Source organism: Ursus arctos, unplaced genomic scaffold (genome assembly GCF_023065955.2).
Source record: "Ursus arctos isolate Adak ecotype North America unplaced genomic scaffold, UrsArc2.0 scaffold_27, whole genome shotgun sequence".
NCBI classification, from domain to species: domain Eukaryota; kingdom Metazoa; phylum Chordata; class Mammalia; order Carnivora; family Ursidae; genus Ursus; species Ursus arctos.
The window spans coordinates 15,183,271-15,194,395 of NW_026622952.1; the positions used below are offsets into that span (position 1 = coordinate 15,183,271).

At 42.8% G+C, this 11,125-nt stretch overlaps 1 pseudogene; it reads left to right on the top strand.

The window, feature by feature from the left end:
• Positions 1 to 818: 818 nt before the first annotated feature.
• LOC113262029 (ragulator complex protein LAMTOR3-like) lies at positions 819 to 1,187 on the top strand (annotated as a pseudogene).
• The last annotated feature ends 9,938 nt before the right edge of the window (positions 1,188 to 11,125 follow it).

Sequence of the window (11,125 nt, forward strand, 5' to 3'; positions counted from 1 at the left end):
TTAAATATCGCTCCACTTTTCTCCACTGCAATTTCCATACTTTTGTTCAAGCTACCTCCATCTTTTGCCTCCGTCCTATTTTTTTAAGGATTTTATTTATTATTTATTTGTTTGTTTGTTTGTTTGACAGAGAGAGAGAGAGAGAGCACAAGCAGGTGAAGCAGCAGGCAGAGGGTGAGGGAGAAGCGGGGTCCCTGGGAGCCAGATGCCATGCAGGACTCCATCCGAGGACCCTGGGATCATGACCTGAGCTGAAGGCAGACGCCTAACCCAAATGAGCAACCCAGGCTCCCCATGCCTCTCTACTATTATAACCTCCACCCAACCTTCAAATCTCCCCTGTGATTCATAGCTCATTCAGTAGCAAAAGGAAGATTTTTTTAAAGATTTTATTTTTTTTAAGATTTTATTTATTTATTTGACAGAGAGAAAGCACAAGCAGGGGGAGCAGCAGGCAGAGGGAGAGGGAGAAGCAGGTTCCCCGCTGAGCAGGGAGCCTGATGTGGGGCTCAATCCCAGGACCCTGGGATCATGACCTGAGCCGAAGGCAGACACTTAACCACTGAGCCACCCAGATGCTCCTAAAGATTGCCTTTTTCACAAGGATGTGGAGAAAGGGGAACCCTCTTGCACTGTTGGTGGGAATGCAAACTGGTGCGGCCACTCTGGAAAACAGTATGGAGGCTCCTCAAAAAGTTAAAAATAAAACTACCCTAAGATCCACACTGTCTTTGAAGCTGTCCTTGAATTTAGGGCTATGAGAACACAGCAGCCCAGAAAGCCAGGAAGGGAGATCCTGCAGGAGGAAGGGGTTCATCATGGCAGATGACCTAAGGCAATTCCTGTATAAACAATTACTCGGTGTTGAAGGGCTCCGTGCTATTGTCATGTCACACACAGTGCCTGTTATTAAAGCAGCCAATGATAGTGCTTCAGAGCATGCTTTCAGACTTGGTTTCTTACCTACTTTTGCCCTTGCAACAAACCAAGGGAGCAAACTTGGACTTTCAAAAAATAAAAGTATTATCTGTTACTATAATACCTACCACGCCGTTCAATGCAATCATTGACTTTTGGTGGTGGGCTTCATAGCCAGCAGTAATGCCAGTACAGGACTAACTGTCAGCCTCGAAAAGGAAATTGCTCCATTATTTGAAGAATTGAGACAAGTTGTGGAAGTTCCTTAATCTGGCAGTGGTTTTGATATACACCTTATTTTCATTATAGCAGACACAATATCAATCCAGCAATCTTTAGACTACAAGAATACTTGTATGCACGTACTCTGGAAAGGGCCTCTTCTTCCACCTTACACCAAAGAAAGAACCTACAGATATAATTTATGGACAGACTGTTATCTCTTCTTGTGTGGGATCTTTTCTTATTTAGTGAGATCTGGGGATATCACAAAAATGGTTCAGTACATCTCAGCTCCCATGGAGTTAGTCCAGTCACCAAATATATATGAGATTCTACTCAGTGGGACAGAACCAAAATGGTACTTTGATCCACTTGAGCTATTAAGTGCTCCCTATTATTATATATGCCCAGTCCTGCAATGAAGCAGACCATTGTTATTGTGAATATGAGAACATATTTTTTCTTTTTTTTTTAAGATTTTATTTATTTATTTAAGAGAGAGAGAGAGCACAAGCAGGGGGAGCTGCAGGCAGAGGGAGAAGCAGGGTCCCCACTAAGCAAGGAGCCCGATGCGGGACTCAATCCCAGGACCCTGAGATCATGACCAGAGCCAAAGGCAGACGCTTAACCGACTGAACCACCCAGGTGCCCCTAAAGATTTTAGTTTTAAGAAATCTCTACACCCAGTGTGGGACTCAAACTCACAACCCTAAAATCAAAATCACACACTTCTCCAACTGAGCCAGCCAGGCACCCCAAGGAAGACTTTTTTTTTAATTAAAAAAAAAATTGTCCCCTCTTTAGCTTTAAATATTTTCACTGTTTCCCACTGCCTTCAGAGTACAATTCTGAACCCTTAACATGAGTCATCAAGCCCTCCACGGCCTGGTGTCTGCTCTCCCTGCTCAGCTCTTGCCCATGAAACCTACCCCACGGAAGGCCTGCTGAGCTGCCTGTGGCTTCCCTAGCATACCTGATTCTCTCTCTTCTCCACTGCACTCCCTCCTCCCCCATTCTCTGCTCAGAGGAGACCTACTCCTCCTCTGCTCTCACCTTAGACATCTTTTCCTCGAGGAAGCCATACCAGTTTGGATAAAAATGGGCCCTGACAACTTTTAAGTTTAGAAAGAGAATTTTATGGATTTCTAATCTATACATCTGATAACTCACCTTCTTCCATTTTAGTAAAAGCCCGAAAAACTCATTCCAGGCTTGATTTCAACTTTAATGGATGAAACAAAAACATCTGAGAAAAAAAAACAAAACACTCGACCACATGTGTGTGATCGGCTTTCCAAGTGCAAATGTATCTGGGCTGGATATCAGCCTGGACTCCAATGAGGACTCCCAGGCCCCGATCCTGTGTCACAACCAAAACAAAGTTAAAGTGACCCCCGGGACAACTGACAGGTCATCACAGCTGTTCTGGTGTGGATGCGGGCAGATTACTCTAGGTGATAGAGACTATTACTATAGGAAGAGCTCCGGAGTATTAAATAGGTATTAAAAAATAATCCAGCTGCACATAAAGAGTCACTTGGGCCTGGGAGGGAGAGGTGAAGGGTCAAAGGTTAAGGTTTGAATTAAGAACATGCCTGGCCCTCAAGGGTTCAAGACAGGAGAAGAGGCAAACGTTTTATCAAACACTGGAGCCTAAAGTAGAAAGACCAGACATGCATTTTCCTCCGTTCTCTGAACAAAGTTCAGTAAAGTGGCTGGCACCTCTGCTAGAGGTGGTGGCAACGACACCACCTGTAAGCAGCTGGGCTTGCCTTTGTCAAAATGCAGATGGCAGGCTCAGATTTTAATTCTTTGAAACCCAAGTTCAGAGGCAGAGATCCAGACAAGACATGGAAACAGGAAGGTGTTAACTGAAGAATGTCAGGCAATGCAGGCAATAAGAGAAGGTGATAATAGCAGCCCTCCTCAGTCTCCCCAAACACCCAGGGTGGCCCTAAATTCTATTAAGTGAGAGGAGGGGGAGGACTGACCTAGTTGTACAAGGGACCATACCCACCTAGCCACTCATACAGCTGTCCAGACACAGTCATCTGCCCTCTGCTTTAGACCCTCCGATCCCTTCCCTGCACCCTCTTTGGAGAAGATTCATTTATTCATTCTTTCATCATTCATTCAACAACAGTCACCGGGCCCAGGCACTGGAGATACAGTGATAAACAGGACAGACAACATCCTCCAGCTCACTGAGCGAATGTTCTAGTTGGACAGATAGACAAATATAGACAAACAAATACACGTACAAAAAAATGATCAGGGAGTAGTAAGTACTGTGAAGGAAAACAAACCTAGAGTACGAGAACAGAGGGACAAGGGTGCCGTTTTAGACAGAGTGGTTCAGAAAAGCCTTATAAGAGTAATACGACCATATGTTATTTTCATATGGCCATTCTATTTTTAAATTTTTTGAGGAGCCACCCTACCATTTCCACAGCAACTGCCCCATTTTACATTACTGGATTTTGTATTTTTGAAGGATCGTTCTGGTGGCTGAGCAGAAAATAGATTGTAGAGGGACAGGAATGGAATCAGGGAACCCAGCTGGGGGCTATTACAGTATTACAGGCAGTCGGTAAAATGTTGATTATAATGCCTTGTTGGCCAAGGGGCTTAGAAAAGTAATGATGGCACCAATCATGGTACTGCTGGGCTGGGTATAGACCACCAAGCTCTCACAACAACAGGAGCACAGCAAGCTCTGGGGATGACTGGATGATTCAATTCACACTCTCTGCTGTCAACAGTCTCCATGGGAACGCTGCTGAATTGGCTGAAGACCGAGGTATGACTGATACTACAACAACATCTCACACAAAAATACCCAGCTAAAGAAAGTAGGAGGCAAGGCGGACGTTGCCTTTGGAAACCCATGTGCATGGGAAGACAAGGAAATCAAGAGCCCGGGAAAGGCATCACTTGTTACAGATTCGGTTAGTTCTTTTGCCATTAAGTATAACTTCACGGCCAGACTACAGAATGCATTTTGTTCTATTTAAGAGGAAACTGCCACTTCTTATTTGTGTTTAGGCCCAGGAGCCTTGGAAGGATTTGGAGACAGACAGAACTGTGATTTCTCAACCTCACAGTTGTTTCTAACAATGTTCGGTTATTTTATTTCTGAGGAAAATCTGCATACATTTCGCTCAGTAGATCTACACTCATCAAGATTGTTTGGTTAATAATGACATTTAATGAATGGCTTCCGTTTCAACTTTTCAGAATAGGATCCACAAATCCTTGCCGAGACCTAAAGAGTTCTTGAACTTTTAAAATGACAAGGTTTCATTTAAAATTACTGAGCTAAAACACTTCAGATAATAAGAGGAGGGTGTTTATTTTAACACAGTGATCCATTTCAGTCTAAGAGTACAATACGGGTAGTTAGAGGAGTTAAGCCTTGATGAAAAATAAGACCAGTCTAATTCTCTGCCAGCCAATTAACAGCTTTTCATTTGCAGAGCGTTAATATTCCATCCTTCTAGAAGAGTCTTTGAACCAAAACCACAAAATCTTATCGCAGGTTGTCCACTGCAATTCACTCTTCTGTTGGATTGTACACAATCCCAGAGGCTCAGATGACAGATGGTGGACAAGAAACTCCCTCAAAAAAGTGCATAATGCATAAATTGAGTGATTGGGGAAAAACTGGGGAGGACCTAAAAAGTTTTTGGAAGCATTTCCTCACCAAATTACTTGTTTTTATCATAAAATATTTCATAACACATTCATATGTTTCCAGATTTATTCACATAGCAATTACAATAATCATTTGTATTTAATTGTTTAGTTTACAGAGATTTCCTTATACCTCATCTCATTTAAAATGGAAAAGATGTCTCTGAGGTAGGTGCCCCTAGTGTGAAAAATTGAGGTGCCTTATGCAAATTACACACCTCTTCATCTTAAATACTTTAGGCAACAAATATCTCAGGAGATACCTATGTAAATGATTTTGGTTTGGTTTTAGGGACATGGAGAGGAGGATTTTTTAAATGAAGACAGTATTTTTACTAAAAAAAAAAAAAACCACACACACACACAACAACAACAATAAGGGTGTGCATATTGTAACTTGAGAATGTGGGCCTGCACCTGCTCTGTGGCTCTAAGGAAAGGTGGCAGAGCGTAATCGCTTTTGCTCAAGTTCGGGTATTAATGACCCTGGCTTCTTATCCCAGACCTGCCCCTAATTCACTATGTAACCTCAGGGAAGCTCGATATCTGGAGCCTGAGTTTTATGAATATGCAAAGTGGAAGAAACAATAGTGCCTCCCTCTCAGGGAGGCCATGAGAACTGAATGTAACATGGCCATAAAGTGACTCTCACTCGTGGCTGGCACACGGTAGGCACCCAATGAGAGGTGGCCCTTGTGAGGATTCCTGTTCATACCCCAGAGTTCCCAAAAGCCAGTGGGATGTGGGGTCACACAGTCCAAACGGAGCTGCCGAGTTTGAGTTCAGGGAGTCTGCTTACTGCTGCTTACTAGGCACGAAGGGCTTAGAATTCAGAACAGGGCTACAGCAAGGAAGCAGGTTAGCACAGACCGGAGAAATACAGAACAGAGTTTCTTCTCTCCCTGCCCTTGTAAAGACTGCTATTGGCAAACACCTTCTTGAACTCATAGAAGATGCTCCACCTGCTTGTTTCTCTCTGGCTCATGATTAGTGAAATGCTTTTTAAGAAGAAAGTAGTTATTTTTAATCCACTCAGTTGCCTAACCTACTTTTAGAACTTAAGAGCTCTCTTAGCTTTTGTTTTATCAAATTTTATTTTGTCATTTTTTTCAATCACTTCTATCCTAAAAGCATTCTATAACTCATAGTTTATCTTTGATTCTGACAATTTCAAATTCATTTTATTTTGAAACTTTGATGTCCTTTGATATTTTATATTTACTAGTTGCACTAGAATAGAAGGTGTTTCATGAACCCAGTAAGTGTTGATTCACTGAATGAAGGTGAGGAAACGTGTAGGAAAGTCTGAATTTAAAATTACCAGCTAACCCTACAATCCAGCAATTGCACTACTGGGTATTTACCACAAAGATACAGATGTAGTGAAAAGAAGGGGCACGTGCACCCCAATGTTCATAGCAGCAATGTCCACAATAGCCGAACTGTGGAAGGAGCTGAGATGCCCTTCAACGGATAAATGGATAAAAAAGATGTGGTCTATATATACAATGGAATATTACTCAGCCATCGGAAAGGATGAATACCTACCATTTACATCGACACGGATGGAATTGGAGGGTATTATGCTAAGTGAAATAAGCCAATCAGAGAAAAACAATTATATGGTTTCACTCATATGTGGAATATAAGAAATAGTGCAGAGGATCAAAGGGGAAGGAAGAGAAAACTGAATGGGAAGAAATCAGAGAAGGAGACAAACCATGAGAGACTCTTGACTCTGGGAAGCAAACTGAGGGTTGTAGAAGGGGAGGTGGGTGGGAAGATGGGGTAACTGGGTGATGGGCATTAAGAAGGGCACGTGATGTAATGAGCACTGGGTGTACACAACTAATGAATCATTGAACACTACATCAAAGACTAATGATGTACTACATGTTGGCTAATTGAGTTTAAATTAAAATAAAATAAAACAAAATAAAATAAAATAACCAGCTAAAGAATAGTTGCTGGTCCATGCAACTGAAATGTCTGCCTATGAGCTGTGAATAAAGATAAAGTTGTACCTTTAAGAACAGAGAACATGGCCCCATGGTGGGTATGACCTTGCATGACTTTTAGATAGATCCCATTGCACAGAAGTATTTTCTACCTCTTCTTTTCTCAAGCTTTCCCCAACCTCCCTCCTCCATTCCCTCACATCGCTGAGAGAGTATATTCATATCAGTAATACCAGTGCGTTGCCAAAATAATTTTTGTTGGAGTCTTTTAGGGAGTTCTCAGAGGGTGCCCTTGTTTGCAAAAATTCTGAACCAACTGGGAAATAAGACAAAAGAGAAAGAGGCAGATGGGGGGCCAAAATGTCACATGTACTGCCACTGGTTGGATAGATCCACTAACTGCCCCCCAAGTTTGTTCTTTCTCTTTGGGACCACATTTCCCAGGCTCCCATGCCATTAGATCACATTCCTTGCATGGCTGTGTTCTCTACAATGGCATGTGAATGGATGTGATGTCTCCACTTGCAAACTAGGCCCACATGATTTCCCATTCATGCTCCTTCATTCTCTTTGCCCTTCTTGTGGGCAGGAGTGGAGATACTCAGAGAGATCCTAGAAGGCCACATATTGAAGAGAGCAGACTAGAATGACTGCATGGAGAAGTTCCACCCCACTGACCTGAACACCAGCCTTATGCTGTTAGAAGACAAAGAAACCACTTGTCCTTTAGTCACTAAATATTTGGTATCTTCTATTAGCATAGCTCAGTCTACCTTCACTAATGAGAAACTGATTTTAAAGACTGTATCTTTTATCTATGCACAGGTAAATTCCAGCATCAAGCAGCGTTATCCACCTAGCACCTCTGACCAGGGTTTTCCCCATGCCCTTCCCACCCCTCACCCCCATGCTGGCAGGAGCCCAGTAGAAAGCCTGCCCCAATGACCCTCACTGGAATTACAAATAACCTCTGGATAGCTACTTCTGGAAAACACTTTGGAATGCTTATTTATGGAAAGATAAGAGGAGTAGTAGGATCGGTGAATGGAGATAAAAGGGAACAAATAAGTGAAACAAGAAGGGGTAGGGAATAAGCTCTCCTGTACTAGACTGGATTCTAACCCTGATCCACTCCCAACTCCACTTCTGCTCCATAGACTAAATTTTGGCATCTTGTCCACATGCTCCCCAGCATCTAATCTTGGCTTGCCCTGGAATGATCTTTCCTTTTCCATCTCAGCCCACACACTGGGAATTCTGCAGCAGCAGAAGTCTGCCAAAAACAATAGCCTTCCTAAACGTCCAACAACAAGGGAATTGGTATATAAATTACGAAGCGTCCAGTCAATGGAGTATTATTCAGTCATTAAACATGATAAACATAAAGCCTTTGGAACAACGTGGAAAATGTCCCTGAAATAAATATTCCTGAAGTTTTCCTTTCCTAAAAGCAAGTCATACAATTACTTATGCAGTATGGCAGCAAAATTAAAAAAGAAAAAAATGTCCCTATGGGATTGAAGCTATGGATTAAACTGGAAGAAAGAAAAGCAATTGTTGGGCTAGAATAGTGGGATTCAATGAGTTTTTTTATCATTTACTTAAAGCAATTCTGTGTCTGAATGATAGAAGATGCAGCCTTTGCCATCCCTACTCAGCAACACTACAGAGGTCTCCCGCCCCTCCTTGCCTTCCGTAGTAGAGGGTAGCCTGGCAGAGTTGCAAGAGGCACCTAACTCCAGACACCCCATGCTCTGCACTGATTTGGAGTCTGAGCACAAGTCCTGCTGTTGCTTCCATATGTCCCTGCTTTATTTTTAACTTTTTTTAAGATTCCAAACATTTTGCATTCTGCTGGTGGTGTTGTCTCCCTTAGTAACTCAGACACCCAAATAGAAATACTCTCAGACTCCCTCCCTTCCGATGATCCCAGTTCATGCGACACTGTTTTAGAGGAGTAATGGAAAATCGATGTCCTTAGATCATTTGAACAGATTAATATCACCCTGTTGACAAAACTTGTGAATGTGGGATTTGCATTCCTGTCACTGTTCAAGAAGGTACTTGTAATGGGGTCACCTTTTAGCTGTTTCTGTCACCTTCTTGAAATGTACACATACACCTATATGAAACACCTATATGAAAAGCATTCAATACCAGAATGTAAATTAATACACATTGCACATATTTCTTACTTCAAAACATTTCATAACTCAAAAAGCTTAATAGTTTATCACACACACACACCCCATCTCTATCCTAGTGGCTCCATCCTCTCAGGAAAAGGAAAAAGGCAATGTACAGCTGTCAGTCAAGTACCAAGCCCTTATCTTGGCTTCCTGAATGTGAAGTCTGTGAGGGGAACCTTCCTGGGATATGAACTCCTAGCTCCAGGCTTTGCAGAATGCCCACGGAGTTAATGTAACATCAGACAAGGCCCTAAGACAGAGGAGAGAAACCCACGCTGGGAGCATGTTAGGCCGAAGAACAAAGAGTGACAGCTGAACAAACCCTAGGTATTCTTGCTCAGGGGGCTGAGGACTGAAAAAAAAAAAAATGTAACCAGCCACTGGAGGAGATTAATGAATTTTTGAGTGAGGAATTTGACCCTAAAACTCATTTCTCAGTTCAGTGGGGGCAGGAACCAATCCTGGGCAGCTGACAGATGCATGCAATGTGCTGTGAGGCAGTGCCCACAAGAGGGAGGCCTGCCCGGGGCAGCGGTCTTCCCTGTGATCTCACACCCAGCGTCTGCTCCAGGCTGGCCAGGGCTGGTTTGGGCACTGGAAAACCACTTAACCCCTTTTCCAGTCTCTCTTCCAACTGCCAGCCCTCTTTTCCGATCTTGTCCCATGTCACCTATAATTGTCCCTTCTTGGTCTTCGGCAACACTCTCCTTTCCCCGTGTTAACACTTACCGCCCTTTCTAGTAATTATCTACGCATTGTGCTGGTTCTCGCCATTACACTTTGAGTATTCCATGAGCACCATGACCTTTTCATGTGTACCTCTGTATCACAATGCCTAGTGAGGTGCCTAGCACCTCGCAGGTGTTCAATAACCCTTTGTGGTATTGACTTCTAACACAGAGACACTTCTCCAGTTGAGAAGGCTGCTGAGAGGAGAGAAGGGCTGTAACCACGGAGAACACGTTCCAACACCCCTAGTGGTTGCCTGAAACCGCGGATAGTATGAAACCCTATACACACCATGTTTTTTCCCCACATACACATACCCATGATAAAGTCTAATGTATAAGGTAAGCGCAGTAAGGTACTGACAATGACTAATAATAAAATGGAACAATTACAATAATACTCTATAATAAAAGTTATACGAACGTGTTCTCTCTCTCAAAGTATCTTATTGAGCCATACTCACCGTACTTGTTGGCGATGATCTGTGATGATAAAATGCCCCGTGGTGAGAGGAAGCGACGCGAATGACGTGAATGACGTGAATGACGTGAATGACGTGAATGACGTGAATGACGTGAATGACGTAGGCGCTGTGCCGCACGCAGGTTGGGCGGCTCTTGACGTTATGACGCTGCGGCGTCAGAAGGAGGAGTATGTCTTTTCAGCCTGAGGTTCACCAACCAGGGAACTGAAATTAGGGTAAGCAAAACCGAAACTAAAACCGTAGACAAGGGGGAGCTGCTGTGTTTGTTCGCCACTCTAATCCAGTCCTCAGCGAAAACAAGCACCCGGTAAGGATGGACTGGGAACTCAAGGCCTCTTTAAAATAGTCTTCCCAGAGATGCCTGACTTCTGCAAACTTCTCGTGGCTATTTCTCCAGCAAGACCAAGTGAGAGAGAGGAGAAGCTATAAAGTTGTTCCCCACGAGAAATAATCTTTTTAATTACCCTCTGGGATAGTCCTGATTCTATGTGGCATGAATGCTACACTGTAGCATTTTGGAGGGATAAACCCAGCTGGGAGGCTCCACAGTGTGATGGGGAGCCTGACACTAAACCTAGTAACAGCTGCTGTTACGAAATCTGAACGTCTCTATGAGGAGCAAAGATGGAGCTGTTTGATACTAGCTAGAGAAAGTTGGGAAGATTTAACATGAGCATTAGGCTGCATTCTTCACGTGACCATCACAACCCCAAGACTTTTTTTTTTCCTTCATTGAAATGGAAAATTTTTATCTTATACTTGGAAATGCAGCATTTTCTTCTGAATTCATTAAAATTTTGTAGTGATGCTAATTCTAGTTTATGATTTATGAATCTAATTAGGAAGGTTTCTTCCCGTCTTTCATGTTGACTTAATGAAACGTGAAATATCAAAATCCACACTGAAGAATTTTAAAAATCCTGTAGTTAACT